The following is an 18,164-nucleotide window of genomic DNA, read 5'->3' on the forward strand; positions in this document are numbered from 1 at the left end:
GCTTAGAGCAGAGGTTAATCAAACCACAAGCACACACATCACTTGCATTCAGCTTATTATTCTCACCACAAAGGCCAAGAGCAGGAGAGGAGGGAAGAGAGGGAATGTCCACTTTTTTCTGCATCACTGTGAGAGATTATCTCTGTAGGTTCCAGGGCTTTACCAAATAGTTAGTTACACATTTGAATACTAAACCATCATTTGACATAGGGCTGGGCGATATGGACCAGAAGTCATATCCCGATATATTTATGCTGAATATCGATATGGGTCAGTGACAAATAAGGGTTGGCAAGATGTCAAATAATGTAACCACAAATTATATATATATATATATATATATATATTTATAGAAACTTTTTCACCTACAGTGTATTTAGGTGGACTTATACATTTAATTACTTCATTTAAAAAAACATATTTCTGAGTATTTCTACATTTACACATTTCGTCAATATTGAGCAGAACATATTCTTAAAACAACCATTTTTTTCTAAAGTTTTGACAAATTATGTAAAATTTGTTATATACCATAATGTTGCAATGTTAACGTTGATTGTATTTTTTTCTCATTTTAGTTCACTTTTGTTTTCCTGTATATAGAAATAGATGTAACATTTTTAAGGGGAAAAAAATAGCTGACAATGGATTAGATCACGTCATTGACCCATATATGATATATATCCTGATATTTTTATTGCAAAGTTAGAGCAAATGTTCAGTAGTTCACAAGTAGTTTTATTGAAACTGTTTATTTAACTGAACATAAATACTGTACAAAATGACTATATATGACAAACCCTAGTAAGGGCAGCATTTATATATAAATAATGAAAGAAAAAAGAACTATATCGTTATATGCGATATGGTCTAATTCCATATCACATTAAAAACATATCAATATAATTTTATATAGATAAATCGCCGAGCCCTAATTTGACATATATGAAAACAGACAGTCAAGCTACATGTCATATATTACATATACTATACATAGAAGGTTCTAGCTTTAAAACATAGAAGGTACCTGTGATTAATGATTATTTATGTTTTTATTTAGATATATTGGTGCAATAAGCCCTACTTACTGAACTCACTGCATTACTTAAAATGCAAAATGCTCCGTTATATTGTTGGCGTTACTATCTACAACTGATCAACTGATGCTGTGTGTGTATAGCACCATGAAATTGGGCACAATCTGGAAAGAAGCTCATAGTCACTTTCATGGTACATGCAATGTGTATCCAATGCAGAGTGTGAACATTACCCTGGTCACTCATGCATTCAGTTGTGACACCAAAGAGGTTTGGTCAGAGGTTATGCAGAGGTAGAGTATCCATGTCTCACTGGTTAAATAAACAACAACAACAAAACAAGGCTTTGTAGTGGGAATGTGGATTTCATGTCTGGTATACAGTATGTCTAGCTGCCTGTCCATCTATATGTCATCTTACTCTATATGTCTACAGCAGGGATGGGCAACTTAAATGCTGGAGGGGCCACAGTTTTTCATCGACACTACCACAGGGCCACATATAGGACCGTGCACTTAACCAGATATGATGAAACTGCAATTTTAAATATGTTTACAGTGCAGTAACTTAACATATTTCATGCTCAAATGCATGTATAACAGTATAAATAGGAATACAAAAGGTTTGAAGCAAATAAAAAATAACAACTTACTGTGATTTCTTTTTTTTCAGTGCAAGAACAGCAGACCAACATTAATTGCAAGGAGTAATTTTGTGCATTTTTACACTGCACTTTTAAGATTTCATGCTCGAATGCATGTAGTTGTAGTGAGGGCCACTTCAAGTGAGGGTGCGGGCTGTATGCGGCCCCCGGGCCTCCAGTTGCCCATCCCTGGTCTACAGTATCTCTCCATATCTCTATGTTCACTTGGAGATTTCTGCTAAAAGCATGTTAATATGTGCCTGAAGATAAAGTTAGAACTGATATTTTTTCTGTTTCAGCTAAATAACTGCAGTCAAAAACTGCTGTGATCTCTTCAAAAGTGAATTTTTCAAATAACCCTTTAAGAGAAGTATATATTGTTTTCAGTTTCAGTAAACTTGACACATAATTACCCACCCCATCAATACATCTGTTTTTATTTGTTGAAAGAAAACAACAAAATAGTTCATTCTTGTGCTGAGCTAGCTCTTCAATGAAGACTTTTCAATTTCAGCATCCAATTTCCACGTTTCCCTCTAATGCAATACTTGCATAGTGAGCAAAAATAGGCTGTGTCTGCACCAGTGAGTTGTGATAGGCTGTTGTGTTACTGCCTGACTTATGTTCAGTAGGAGTGTTGCTTTTCTGAGCAAAGTAATCATTCATGTAATTAATCTAGAGGAAACTTGTGAGCAAAATAACCCAGATCTATCGCAGAAACACCAAGTCGCGCCTCTGTGATATTTGATTTAATGCATTCCAGGACAGAGGAAGGGATCTGGGCGCACTGCTTCTTTGTACTGTGACATAAATCAAGAGTAGTGCATTCAGCAAATGTTATGTAGAAGAGAGTTGTCAGGCAATTGTAGCTATTGATATTGTCCTATGATGGCTGTATCATATATATAGTTTATATCTCTCTCTGGTTTACACTGGTCAGGACAGTCATACACAAGAGTGTATTGCTACAATTTAATGGGCAGCAAGGCTTGCATAGACATTCATCTTAAGTAGACATTAAAGTTGAATGGAAATTAGGATTTTGCTCACTTTTATATTAGAAAATCTAGACTATAATGATACCAGACTAATAGAGCCACTGGCAACATGAAGGAGATAACAATTAGAGATTGGTCTCTAGATAAATGACCCTACAGGTTAAATAGACATCGGACTCTCACTCAGGGGAACTGAGTACGTGTCCCATTTGAAAACAAACGTAAGTGACATAACTAAAGTTCTGTGCCTCACATTTTGTGCATTAGGTTTTTCATTTTTTCATTTTCATTTCACCTTTATTTATTCAGGGAGGGCCAATTGAGAGCAAGCTCTCATTTCCAATGGCGCCCTGATTACAGCTAAAATTTACAATTCAACACAGTACAATACATATCCATAATAATATACACGCAACAGAAGCACATAATGAATTCAACAAGCACATGTACATTCAGAAATCATAAGATCAACAAGAATGTCTTTAAAATGATTAAAAGGAATCAGTGTATCCAACTGAAGCTGTGACAGCAGAATATTCCATTTAAATGGAGCGAAAGAAACAAAATTTCCCTACCTCTGTTTTAACAGTAGGGATATTAAGAGCCAGTGGGTTATGTGCACGAGTGGGATAGTTCAGAGATCTGGAGCTCAGTAGGCTCGATAAGTAGAGTGGAAGTTTTTTTTGGTAGTGCCTTATAAATAAACAATATACAGTGTTGCTCCCTTCTTAGAGCCAGGGAAGTCCAACCACATTCTGATAGATATGGCAGTGGTGGGTCATGAACCCATCACCAGTAATAAATCTAATAGCAGCATACCTAACTGCTTAACTTCCAACAATTACATACAATTATTTACTGTTTAAATTGCTTTTTATAATGTCTTACCAGGAAGAAGTTTGCCCTAAACCTTGGTCAGTGGTTTTGTAACCTAAATTCAACGAAACTGCAGCCTTTTTTTTAAACAACAGCAAACCGTATGTGTATGTATAGTAACATGCACGCTATTTTTTAGAACGCTCCGCTCTGTACGAAAAATGATGATATGGGTCATTTTGGGTGGTATTGACAAATAACCTATTCTGTTGAGGTTGGAGATCCTGTTGAAACTGAGAGATTGAAGATGCACAAGGCAGATGTTGAGTTCATGTCGATTTTGGGGTGACAAGACATGGTAGAGGTAAAGAAAACTAAAACTGCACCAACATGGCAACATTTTTTTATTTAAATCCAATGAATGAGCTGTAAAACATAGACAAGGCAACATATAAACACTGCAGGAAAGAAGTCATGGCATAAGTTTGACTTTGAGCTTAAAAAAAAAAACAGTACACATTGTTGTGTAATTGTAGTTATTATATAGTAGCAAAATTGCACTTTTGGGTATTTGCACACAATTAACATTTTCAGCAGCATTCTGTATCACAGCATAGCTGCTACTTCAAACACAATACTCTACTTTAATTTTTTAAATCAAAGTGAAATGTGCTCCTCTGGTATGATGCCACACAAAACAAACATAATGCTATCAGACACAGAGTAGCCTCCTCTCAGGGACACATCATTTCAGCACGGACCAAATTGGGACACTGCTTCCCTTTTGGAAAGTGCAATTATGAGTGTTTTTAGACATCCCAGTGACATGTCATCTGTGGACCAACATACCACTAGCACTTCTAAACCAAAGATATTTGTCACACCTACTGTAATGCACCATCGAGTTGCTGAAGCATTGGCTCCTCCAGAGGGGCCCAGGAGGGGAATCAAGAAATCTGTCGAATTAATGCATGCAGCGAAGATTCCTCCTGTCATCTCAGCTCTCTTTTACCACTGGCTTTTAAAAGCCATTTAAAGGCAGCAAACTGAACAGGACAGACAAGCTTGACAGCGACTCTTGAAAGAGCATCTGTCTCTTTTAACACTTAAATAAACTATGATACCGTCTTTTACACATGAGCATAATTTTAATTAATGAATTGATTTACTCTGTCAGTGACGAAGCCAAACTGTTTAAAAGATGTCAGAAGCAATCTTTATATTTCTTCCTATAAGGATTATGCCAGGCTGTATATCACTCTGCATAATGCTTTTCTTAATTAGACATGTGCTGGAAATTATAAAGCATCATTATAGGTGTTGATCTACAGTGGTTCAGAATTATTTTAACTAGTTAGAAACAGTAGTTGTGATACACAGGGGATGTTAAATCACTACTCTGCTCTATATGGCTTGATGGCTACATTCACTGAAGCGTTGACAGAGCTGTAATAATAGAAGTTTAATGCATCATGATATGGGGAAAGTCAGATTACAAAGTTTCATGTTGATAAGAGCATAGCTCAGAGTGCTAAACTTTAATGTGCAATTATAGCAGGTTTTATTTAGATTAACAAGCTGATGACTGCTGCAACTGATTTTTTTTTACCTCCCCTTGAAACAGCTAGTAACTTTTTCTTTTTCTGGACTACAACCCTATTCCAAAAAAGTTGGGGTGCTGTGAAAAACTATAAAAACAGAATGCAATCCTGCAATTGCAAATCCTTTGTGACCTACATTCAATTGAATACAGTACAAAGAAAAGATATTCAATTCTCGAACTGGGAAACCTTTTTTTTTTTCTTTTCTCCATTCTGAATTTGATTCATTACACAACGTCTCAACTTTTTGGGAATCAGTGTTATAAATGAATTTGCTGTTAAGTTAGAATTGCATTTCATATAATAAGACAAAGGATGGGCTAAAAAAGAATAAAATCCTTCATAAGGAAAGAGATCTACATTTATTCCATCTCCTCTGCCTGCTGTAAACTACTTGACAATTGTTCATTAATGATTCCCAGTAAATTCCTTAAAATGGTAATTTGTCATCCTGTCACTTCATTTGTGACCTAAAATTCCTCACTAGAGGCATCATCAAATAAATTAATCACTACCCAGGATCCATTTCTCCCTTGTGCGTGCTATTATACCCGGCTCTCTTGTGTTTCTCTTCATTTACATATATTTAATGGCCCAGTTGTGGTTGGTTGTGCCATGCGACTTGCACAGCTCGTGTCAGGTGAAATATTCCGACTGCCACAGTCTTTAACAGTGCGAACCATGTCTTGTTCATTTTCCTTGAATACCCTAAACACAAGAGAATAAAGAGAATTAGAGACATTTTATGGAACTGTAAAATCAAAAGTGCACATTTTGCAGGTTTCTGGTTGGGGAATTACGCTAATAAGATGGCACACTTTTAAGGAACACAGACACATTTATTCTGACACAAGGATCTGATAGAAATTTGCTTTAAAATTGCTTACAGCAAAAAGATTAGAAAATGAGATACACTAAGTTGTCCACACAATTTGGTTTGATTTAATTGTATCTCATTACAGCACATGTGTACAGTACATTACCCACCAGACAGATGGCTTTGTTGTGTTCCTCAGGGGAATTAGGATGTTGAGTGTGAAGCTATGACCAGGCACAGAACTCAACCCAAAAACAAAATCTTCTTCCATACTTTAAAACCACACTGTACACTGAGCAGTTTGCTCTTCGTGTTTTTTGTTTTCACAAGAGAAACGGGTGTTAAAAAGACCCCCTGGTCCCGGTTGCAGCAGTGTTTTGTGTTAAAAACACAGTCATGCTGCTTCAAGGTGCTGGTGAAAATTTTGGTAAGGATCCATGCAAGTGAATAATGTTGTTTTCAGATTTTATTATTTTTTAGGCAGATAAAAAAAACCAGCCCAATTATTTTTATGAGCCGAGAGCATGTCATGTTTGAACTTCCATCCTCATTAAGGGTCCCTAACACCAGAGGACATGTGAATGTGCTCGGAGCATTACCAGAGAAAACAACAACCGCATGTCGCCAAAGCATCCTCTCTCACCCAGCCACCCTGTTAGAACCTCACAGCCCGTTTCAAATGAAATTAGCATAATTAAGAATTAACATGCATTAATTGTTGTGCTTAATACAAACTGAAGCCAAATGTGTCACTTACTGTAGAGGAGCTGCTAAATGCTTTGTCACCTCCTGCTTAGGGGAGTGGGAACACCCCATGTGTTCACATAGAAGAGCCACTTGTACAGTGTCCATGAACAGCATCAGTGACAGATATGTAAACAAGCACGCCATCGGCTGTAAGGCTTGCCTGACATGTATGCCTGTGAGTTAGAGGACGGAGGGAGAAGTGTATTGATCAAGGGAGTTTGTGATGTGGGAAAGATAGATTTATGACAAAGGGAATGGGGACAGGGGACATAAGAAGTGCAGATTGGTCTTGCCGGGGCTCAACCTGGCAATAAAGTCTGGCATTTGGAGAGAGCAGAGCATGCAGAGGGTTATACTGCTCTGTGCCACTTTGGCTGGTGAGAAGCTGTCCTTTTTGCTTTTACTTCGTGGTCTGTCAGATGGAAGGACGATCAAAGGACATCAGACAGAGGTTTTTTAAAACCTCAGAAGAAGAATGACGTACCAAACCTTTGTCAGTAGGAGTTTAGATTGGAAGTTCTGTATGGGAAATTTACTGGTATTTGCTGTTTATGAGATATAGGTAGCACTTACAAAGATGTAATGAACATTTAGTTTCTTAGTTCTTAGTTTATTTTGTTTTTTTCCCACATTTTATAAATCCTTATTCCCATTTTACACACTGGTGATGTTGCATAATAGCAAACTCAACTCTGAAAGTTACATTGCTGATGCTTTAAATGTTTAACTCTTTCATTTTCGGGAAATAGCCTAATCCCAAATAGCTGGCTGTTAGTCAATGAGTGAGGTTTGAACTGGTTCCAAAGATCCAAATCTAAAGAAATCATTAAGAAATTCAAATTTCTCAAGTTCTGCTTGTCAGTTCCCAAAAAACTACACAGAAAAACTTGAACCAGCAAATATTCGGGATTTTTTATGCAATGTCACCAATATGGCTCTAGGGACGGTGATGATGATTGGTCCACCACTTTCCCTCAAACTGTATCTCAAAAACTATTGAATGGATTGCTATGAAATTAAGTGCCACCATTCATGTTCTCCAGAGGATGAATCCTACTCACTTTGATGATTCTAGCATTGTTTTTCCCACATCATAATGTCAAAGTTTTAATTTGTCCAATGAATTGGTGTATGGCCCATACTTGCAAACGAATGGTATTCCCATTAACTGTAGTTTGTGTTTGGTGCTAATTACAGGCATAAAAAACACCTTTTTTAAATCAAAAGTAGGTCACGTACGTGATTCGATTCATGCAGATCTGATGAGGAGGGGGTGTGGGGGTGTAATTAGGTCAGTTTTTGACTGCCCGTATGCCTTAAGGTAAAATCTCTTATAGAAGTGTTATAATAATAATTAATAGACTTATATGACTATACATCAAGGTTGAGACTGTTAATTAGCCTGATATGTTGGTGTTGTTTTGATTTCACGAATGCTAGCCATTACAGTTTGGACATAACCATTTGTTTTCTATGAGTTTTATGTAAGCTAGCTTACTACTAAGATCCACTTGTATAACATTATTGACTTTGTCACTCTGGGCCTACTCATTTAACTGAACTGATGTTAACATTTTGCTGACGATTACACAATTACAATTTATGCTAAGATAACATTAGCAAGATAGTAATGTAATGGTTAAAAATGTACTTTTGGATTCTTTTGGAACTTGTGACTTAATTCATGTTTAGCTAAATTCGACCTACGGTACTTCTCATGTTAATGGACCACTTGTTACAGTTGGATAATTATGTATTAAGGGGGGAAATGCTAAGCTCACTGAAAGCTACAGAAGCTAAATTGAAATTACTTTAGTGGTTGTGAAGTCAATATATAAGCATCATATTTACGTTTTGTCTTTTAATTGGCCAAAGTAAAAGCCTTTGCCAAAAAGAATAAATATGTCTCTCTAAATGCATATAGCATACGCTTTGTTTTCCATATGATGTCAGTTGTTGTATTGTGTTGTTTTCGGACCAAAATGATATAAGGAAATTTGTCGTGAACATTAAATTAACTGGTTCTTATATCTATCTTACTACTTAGATGGGGCAGATTTATGTATATGTATAGGGCTATATATACTGTATGTGTGTAAATGTCTATATGTTTATAATTATGTGTATGTATACGTATATGCATCTAGCCTACACTGTTGTAGTTTATGTCCTTTATTTTTGGTTTGAAAAGAAGAATTAATAAAAGATATATATATATATATATATTCAATTTTAGTTTTGTCTAATAAACCTTATTGTATAGTGGAAGCAACGCTCCACTATGGTTTTCCCTATGTCCTCATGTAAAAATCAACTGTAGTTCCCCCATTTTAAAGATGATCTAAAAATAAAGTCTTCACAGATTGCACACCCGCAGATTCACCCAGGAGGTTTGGATCTTTGTCACTTTTCACCCGTGATGAGTTTGCATCCATGTAATTAACACAGTTTAGCATGCTAACACGTACACGAAGATGATGACGACATTATAAGTGATTAACATCAGCGTGTTATCTTATCATTGTGACCATGTTAACATGCCAATATTAGCATTTAGCTCAGAGCAACGCTATGACTCAGTACAGCCTCGGAAAGCTAGACTCTTCTTCCTTGATAAATTAACTAAACAATGATGCAATAAATAATTATTTAATTTATGAATAGTTTCACCAGTAAAACACACCATTTACAGCAGCACAACCAATCTATAAAATCTTATTTTATCAGATTGAACATTTTTTTTATTTCTTGAATGACTTTGTCTCAGATCTGTTGACCACCAGAAGATGACCATGCTATCCTTTTTATTTTGCAGAAAAATCTACTTGTGATCTCCCATTGTTCCATTTAACAATTTCACGGCTCTTGAATTTAGTTTTTTTTTTTTTTCCCTCAAGTGGACTGATTTTGCTGTGTTCCCTCTTTCTTTGAAAGGAGCAGAGCCCTACATCCACAAAGAGCTGGGAGGTTTTCCACATTAATCTAGATTTAATATTCGTTTCAAAATACGTTTTCCCTATTAATTAAAAGTAAACCATGTATTGTATGGTACATTATCCCTCTAACGGCCCCATGTGGAGATTATGAAGTGGAAAACTAATGGTGTAGACTTTAGCATTTGGGTTTTGCCTGAGTCATTTACATATCTGTAAGGGGATGTCGATGTATGTGCAAATAAGCAGAACTCTGTGTGTCCCATGCTTTCTCTAGCACCACCGCGTCCTCTCCCTACCCTCCACGCTTTACAGAGGAAGTCAAAGAAGAAGTGTTGCCTCTCTCCCCTCAGCTAGAGGAGGTAATGAGATTCTGTGCACCCTCTATTACGAGGAGGATGAGAAATCTGATTATTAAGGAGAGGCATGTGGCAGTAAGAAAAATCTGTTTGTTTTTTTCTTATTGTATCACCCCAAGAAACAAAGGTGACCCCCATGTTCCTTTCATTAAATCTTGCCTCCTCTAATTTATCAAGGTAAACTATCACAGTTTCTGCTGAGCTAATCAGAAATGAAACTTGTTAGGTGTGCCTCAAAAGGACACATCACAGGATTTGGATATCACTTCTACATACTGAGTGGGGCCTAATTCATGCTTCCCACTGAATAACAAATGCTTTATGGACTTTAGCATGAGTGTGTTGAGATTTTTCTTTTACACAGGAAAGTTCAAGACAATGAGGATGAATAATGACCTCCATAACAGTACAAGTGTAATTATTTCCAGGACACAGAGTTGCTGCAGGTGTGCCTTTCTGATGCAAATATTCGAAAATACCATTTGTGCTGTGTATTTTGAGCCCCTAGTTATCATTATTTTTATTATTATTGTTGTCCATGCAGTACTATAGAATTTCGATGAACAGTCCTTACATCTTTACATTTTAGACATATGAGTGTCACGTAACACAGTTTGTGCTGATCACTTTTGTGGTTACATTTATGTGAGATTTAATTCAGAAACAAAGTTATAAATGTAAGCAAGCGACACCTTCGGGGTCTGAAAAGTAAAGCCAATGTAGAAGCACCTTGAACCTGCATGCTTTGTAATGGCCAGCAGGGGGCGACTCCAATGGTTTAAAAAAAAAAAAAAAGTCTGATTGTATTGAAGTCTATGAGAAAATGACCCTACTTCTCACTTAATTTATAACCTCAGTAAACATTCTCACAAGGCGTTTATGGTCTCAATCACAAGTTTCAAGTCTTCTCCAATACAGTGTGATGTTTATTTTGTAAATGATGCTTCCATTTATAGTAAAATAGCATATATAGCAGGATATGCTTTAGGCCAGAGCTCACATTGCACATTGCAGCAATCGGTGAAATACGTCAATATCGCTCAGTTTTCGCTGCTAGTACACACAACCTATATTGACGTTTTTGACGAGAGAACAGGCTGCAGTCTTCGTCAAAAAACTTTGTCACTTTCACTAGTTCTTTGTAGCATTTAAGTCTCCTAAAAATGTCTTTTTCAGCGTTTGGTTGTACTAAAAGACACACGGCTGTTCTATTTGAATTACTTACGGTATGTCCCTTGCTAACCAAGCTAGCTAGCTACCTTAGCTTTGCTTGATATCTTATCCTCCCCAGCTTCACCCACTGATTCAAATATGACTGTTCCGGTTCCAAGACTTCCAGATGGCTACGGCCAAAAAGCTAGATGGTGTTTTAAAACCACAGCCGACAAACCCACAAATGAGTGGCGTCATGGTGATTACGTGCACTTCTTTTATACTGTCTATAGCTGTAAGTTACAGCAATATGCTGAATAAACACAATATTGTCACTTTAACACTAAACCATTGGTATTGTTTTTAATTTACTTTTAGAAGTTTTTAGGGAATCCAGATTTTTTTTTTCTTCATAAGATGCACATTGTTTAAAAACAATGTGTGGAACACAAAAAAAAAAATCATTTTTAATTTGTGTGCCCCTTGGAATAGACAGGAAGAGCATCCCTTTTCTTCAGATCTGGGAGTTGTTAGGAGCTATTTGAAGCTGTTTGGTGTGTTTGCCTAAAGAGATGTGAGAAATGTCCCACACATCAACAAGCTGAGTCATTGCTGTAAGCCTAACCATCCACGACTCATGCCCGTTCCTCCTCCCAAATGTCACATGAGCTCATGTCAACCAACACTTGTGGCAAAGGCGATGCACGGGAAGAAAATTAAACAGTCTGGTTTACACAACACGGCCATGTATTTGTTGAAGAAGAAACAGGTTTCAAAGTTACACAAGTGGAGAATAACTTGAAGCAACATTTTATATACGTAATTTCCTGGAATTTTCATATCCTTACTGTGTGAAAAGCTTTTTGTATCAAGAAATTATAGATCTGCACTATAAATGGGCAAATAATTGGCTCCCCTTACTTTCTAATCTGTAATAAACACAGTCTAATAGGCATATTTTAATCCTATTGTGAGCTGCTTTCAGTTCTGCAGGTGCCAGTGAGAAATTGGTATTTATTACTGAACTGGTAATCACACCAGCAATGTATCTCTGCAGCTCTTTGCCTTCTGACTGGGGTTGTGATGTGCACAGCAGGCTCACAAAGCTGTGCTCCCAGTTTAAATGACCCAGCTTAGCTAGCATGGCTGCTGCGACCCTCATATGACAAAGCCCCTGTGTAATTAATATACACGCTGAAATACTCCCTGCACAGCTGCTAAAGCGATTGGAATCACGCACAAGAAAAAATGTAATTGTGGATTCTGCATGGTGAACATTTAAGTCAAGTGGCATCTGATTGCAAATTCTTTTTCTTCTTTTAACGTTGGAGAAAGATTGAGACTTTCTCCTCAAACATGCAAATTAATCTTTAAAACTGGACATTTCCCAACATGGGGAGCTCAGTGGGGTGACACCGCAGCCCACCGAGTTCATTTTAATCCCCCTGGGCAATTATACTTTCAAATGATATCCTGAAGTTAAATCTTGTTCACGCTTAATTAATTTAAACACTACATTTTAGGCGTGAAAGTCTCCTTGTCCTCTTCAAGACCAAACTGTTGTTTAATAGGATACAGTAGCCACGGTGATAAGGATAGTTGTGCTTTGTGCTGTTTATTAATTATGTACTCTTCGTATTTTGCTGTTTATCTTTGTGTCTGTGTGTGTGTTTTTTAGATAAGACACATGATCAGACAGTAAGACTCTGCTGATGACATTTCTTTGTCTTTTCCTTCTTAACTGATGGGATCTCATGTGAGGGCTTTGGCTTTATAAGCTCATTGTCATCAGAAAAATCAAAGATGAGTGGGGTCAGCAAACATTATTATCACACAGAAAGTCTTCTCTCAAATCTAAAAAAAAATATTTAACAATGCATTTATTCTTACAGTATCCAAATGTATTCTGAAATGTTGAGCAGTGCTTTTGCAGAAATTCCGTTTCTGTATATTTGTCTTTTCTAAACGCTGAGTTAATTAATGATATGTGTGCACTATTGTTTCTCATTTTTATAATGAATGCATTACTGTACTGTCACGGAGTCCATTTTGACAAATAGGTGGGTGGATGGATATAAAAAAACATACATTGGTGGCTGCCAAGGGGTTAGATTTTGAATTAATTGAGGGAAATGAATTCAGCGGTAATAGGCCCTGACAGCAGACTGTGGCAATTCTGATGGCAATGATTGATGGTTGATGCACACACAGGCTTATGACAAATAATGCTTGTTTAGCTCCTGGTGTATTTTAAATCCTACTTGTGTGTTCATTAAAAATAAATACATCAAGTGAGAATAAAATTAATAGATTAATGGAAAAGGACGAATGAATGAAATAAGGAAAATGTATTTTCTGTCTTGAGTCCTTTCATGCACATAAAACGCTGCTGACACTGAGGGCGGTGTTGTGTGTTTGCTGCGTACTTTCAGGGAGGTGGACCGGCCACCTCCATCTCTGATCCATATGAGAGCCCTATCACAGCTCTCATCACGCCCCTGTAGTCAGAGCCTTCTGACAGTGGCGTAATGCTGATCAGATAGCTGTGTGGAGTCATTGCTTACATGTGTCACAACCGCCGTCCATGATCATGTCAGAGTCATGCTGGGCGCCAGAGCCAGGCTCAGGGCTCAGTGGACCTGGCTGGTTTCGCGGCTGACATTTCCCCAGCATGACCGGGCTAGTGGAGCTCCAGTCACAGCCCCGGCTAATGTGCCTCTCCTGGGCCCCGCAGCACAGTGCTGGCAGCTGGAACGTGGGGGCACAGGTGCTGTCAGTCCCTGTTAGCTGTACAGTACCTCCTGGTGAGTCACAAACAACCCCAGCGTGTGTCTGCTCTGATACCTCAGCTTATTAAAAGTCTAATGAATAAACAAATCTTTTGTGTGCATGACCACGGAGGTGATAGTAAACTTATATGCTCTTAGATTTCTTTTTTTTTTTAAATCAAGCAGCAGCAACAGCTCTGTGGCATCATCAGCAATGACAAATTTCTTTTTTTTTTTTTTGGTGACCAAATTTTTATTGGGCAAGTTCACATCAAAGTAGAAAAATACAATGCAATATTGAGTGGGCATAAAAAGTGAGAGGGTCACCATTTGTTACAAAAGTATGCATTCAAAATTCAATCAAATATAGCACAGCTGTATGACGTAGAAATACGATAATGAGAAAAATCAATCTAACCAAAACAAAACAAACGCAGAACAGTAAACATGTAGTATGGAAAGAAAATAATAAAAAAAATGAAATGAAAAAGAAGCCCAATGCATGCCTGCCTGTATGTAACGAAAACATAGTGGAAAAAATATAGACAGCAGACCACAAATTTGTCATTTTTAATTCGCTTGAAGGCAGAAAGATTGAGATTATTGTCCTGTTGATGTGAATTGGTGTTTTTTAGATGGTGAAAAATAACTAAGGCTTGTTTTAAAACCTTTTCTTGTTGGTAGAACTAAACAGAGTGTGTGGAGCGTGGTTGTTAAACCAGATTGATTTATTGGTTCTTTTGGCTGGACACGATTATCCTCTGACTCTGGGGATCAGCCTGCTTCCCAAACAGGACTGGGTCCTGCCACACAGTCATGACAGCTAAATTGTTTCACTGAAGAGGTTGTCCTCTTGTCCCCCTTACCTAAGCCACTTGTTACTAGAGAGATATGGTATAATTGTACCCAGAGGAACTTGTAAGCCTATATTGTGAGTCTGTTTCTCTTCACGAGCGCAGTCCTTTGTGGCACCTAAAACTGGGAGGAGGTGGCGGGTAGGGTATGTATTCCCTCTTTGTTAGAGGCAATATTGGATCACAGTTTCATAAAGTAGAGCACCGTTTAGAATCACTTATATCCTCTAGAGCTTTGTGTTTCTCTCATGGCAAATCTACTGCACTTGCTGTGTTTTGATCGTATTAATGCTAACAAGAAACACATTTCACGTGCATGATAAATGTTTGTGCTGTGGAAAAAATAAAGGCCAGATCCTGTTGTAAGTATAAGTAATTGTTGTCTGATATAATCTTTTTTTAACAGAATATATTATGCAGAATTATGCTGTAGGGTGATTTGGAAATGGTGTTGGGTATTTGTTATATTTATATATTTATATTTATTTTTATTTCAATGGTAGGAAATTGACTGATAAAAACAACATACAGTGCTGGCGTTTATATACCTATAATTTATTTTAATTTTCTTTATTTTCTCATCATTCTTATAACTGGTTAAGTATGTAATATAGCCTATAGTACCATTGCGTAGTCAAAATTGGTGCACAATCCCCATAGAAAAGGTCTATTTTTACTCCAGCTCAAAAGTTGACTATCAGCCATCGTGCAGTTATCTGTGAATTTTTCTCTCCAAAAATGTATATCTGCATCAGTCTCTAAAATCCCTTATTCGTCAGGCTCTAAAAATGTAATTTTAAATTGCAAATTATAGTTTTTATGTTCTTTCTTTGGGAAATATAATTTTCTTTATTTTCTAATCATTCTTATAACTGGTTAAGAATGTAATAAAGCCTTCTGGGTACCATTGTATAGTCAAAATCGGTGCATAATCCCCATAGAAAAGGTCTATTTTGGTTCCAGCTCAAAAGTTGACTATCAGCCATCTTACAGTTATCTGTAAATTTTTCTCTCCAAAAATGTATATCTGCATCAGTCTCTAAAATCCCTTCTTAGTTGGGCTCTACTAATTTAATTTTAAATTGCAAATTATAGTTTTTATGTTCTTTCTTTGGGAAAATCTCACCTCTTGGAGTGATATCAAGTAGAGCTGTACATATCTGAGCATTTTTAAGTGCAGGTGAACATGTTGGCGAGAGGAGACAAGAGGGAAGGATCTATAAATGGCTCCTACTCCTTTGGTGTCTGCAGTGGTGGTGTCGGGGAGGAGGGGTTACTCACTGACCATTAGTGCGCTCAAGTGCAGTACATTCTATGGCCTGTCAACTCCTCTACTAATGTGTGAGGAAATAACTCTATTTCCTACCCAGTGAAAATCACCTGCTCAGACATGACTTCCGGTACACACTGTTCAGAATACTTTTTTCATGCAGGATTTGTTACAAAAGCCTCAAGGACATTAATGTAAAGTTAACATGGTGTTCTATGTATAAGAAGTTAATACCCACAATGCACGTGCAAGGATGGTCTGCCAGAGTTTGTTAATAAAATTACAAATTGATTATTTTTCTTTAAGTGCTGCATGGCAAACAATGATAACATCAACTAAACAAACAACATAAAAGGAAGAGAGATCATTTTAAGGTAAAAATAAATAAATAAATACATAAAAAAGCTTTTTACAGAAATTCAGAATATGGAACAGATCTTGCTGGTCTGATTTCCTCAGAAGTGATACACAGATACTAATAATGCTATAAGGCCAGGTTTGTTTCTATATTTATATTAATCATTTTCTAGGATTTTAATTCTAGATTTTGTTTCTAGTTTAAATTTTGACACTTTCTGCTGCATGAAAGGCTATTTTAAGGTAAGGAATTGTAATGCCTGATCATTGCCAATTTTGAAGACTTTTACCGAGTTGCTGGTGCACAATATTATTTTTTTTTATAAGTAACAATCATTAAATCTATAGATAGTTATTAATTTGTCACATTTTCTTTCACAAAGTTAGGAAAGACATTTTTAAGTCAAGCCGGATGTTGAAAGAATGATCCTATAGTCACTTCCAAACAGTGAGGCATAATATATACATAATATCTTATTAATTAAACACTATTCAGTATTGGGCGACACCAAACTAAAGCCATAGGAGCTTAGAGACAAAGACACAATTATCTTTAGAAAAAATCTTTTTTTTTTTAAATCTTAAAATGCACAGATAACCAGTGTGCACAGCCACACAGTAGGTGTGTTTGTCTAGAGGAAAAATTATGACCATAAAGTACATGATATGCAGATAATTCTTTCTTTTTATATTTGTACTATTTATATTGAATATATATCATATTTCTACATTAGTGCATGGCACCAAAAGCTGGTTAGCTTTAGTGTTTTATTGCTGCATATGCATTCCAGTTATGACATTTATTTCATCAAAGAACGATTAGGGAGGTTAGTGAAAAGAAACACAGTAATTCTCCCCACGTCACAGCGATCCTCATGAACAATAATTTTCTTTAAGTAATGCTGAGTGGTATAGAACTAACAAATGAGCCTCTGCGGCTGGCGTTAAGAGATGCCGAGTGGCGAGGAGAGGTGTGTGTTGAGGGGTTAACCCCTGCTGTTCCTGTCTGTCCAACACCAACCCCCACCATCCACCTTGCCTCCACCCCCACCCCCCAGCCAAGCCTCCTCGTCTCTACTCCGCGCGCTCCACTCCTGCGAAGGGCCAATACAAACAGCATTATTTATGCTCGGCAAAACACCCCTTAATTACTCATGAACTGGCGCACGCTCCAGAGTCCGCCGCTCCCCTACCACCCACCAACAGCCATTAAACACTCCCTAAAAGCTTGCTATTTGATATTAGCACACTTGAGCCTTTAAGAAGAAATTAAAGAAATAAATAAATCTGGCAGTGATTTACATATGCACAGCAGCTGATATTTATACTGTGCAGCGCGTCCCCGAAGGGCTTGTCTTATTACCTCTGTCCTCGGGTCCTAGCACTGAGACCAGGAAGGCAGGCAGGTGATTAATTCTGTACTCACGAGAAGCCAACAATTCCACAACAAGGAGGAGAGGAGGATTTCTAAAGGGCTTTTTGTACAGAACACTCAGTCTCTTTTTACTTTCTTGCCTGTTTATTTTCATATCCAATGTTATTGACCTGTATTAGCTTCCTTGTGATTAAGTGATAATGTTGTGCAGAGTATATATAGAACTCTATGTGCCGAGATGCTTCGTACATGGTGTTTTATCTAACAAACAGCAGTATTCACTGTGTATCAGATGTGCTTTATGTGGAGGGATTTACCTGCTCTGTGAAAATGATTGTGTCTTTACATGTTTCAGAGCATCACTCAGGTCTTGTTGTGCAGGCGTTCTTGAGCCGCCGTGATAAGCGCCTGACGTCTTTGTACTCGTCGCAACACTG

The 18,164-nt window shown here is 37.2% G+C and overlaps 1 long non-coding RNA gene across 2 annotated transcripts in view; it reads left to right on the top strand.

The window, feature by feature from the left end:
* LOC131979356 (uncharacterized) overlaps positions 1 to 18,164 on the top strand; it is a 93,730-nt gene that overhangs the window by 43,583 nt on the left and 31,983 nt on the right. Inside the window, exon 3 of one of the 2 annotated variants that reach the window (XR_009395042.1) lies at positions 1,710 to 1,726. The exons of the other annotated variant lie outside the window; for it this stretch is intronic. This is a non-coding gene — a long non-coding RNA (uncharacterized LOC131979356). Of the gene's footprint in view, positions 1 to 1,709; positions 1,727 to 18,164 lie in introns of those variants that run through there. 2 annotated transcript variants of the gene reach the window in all.

Source organism: Centropristis striata, chromosome 10, assembly GCF_030273125.1.
Source record: "Centropristis striata isolate RG_2023a ecotype Rhode Island chromosome 10, C.striata_1.0, whole genome shotgun sequence".
NCBI classification, from domain to species: Eukaryota; Metazoa; Chordata; class Actinopteri; order Perciformes; family Serranidae; genus Centropristis; species Centropristis striata.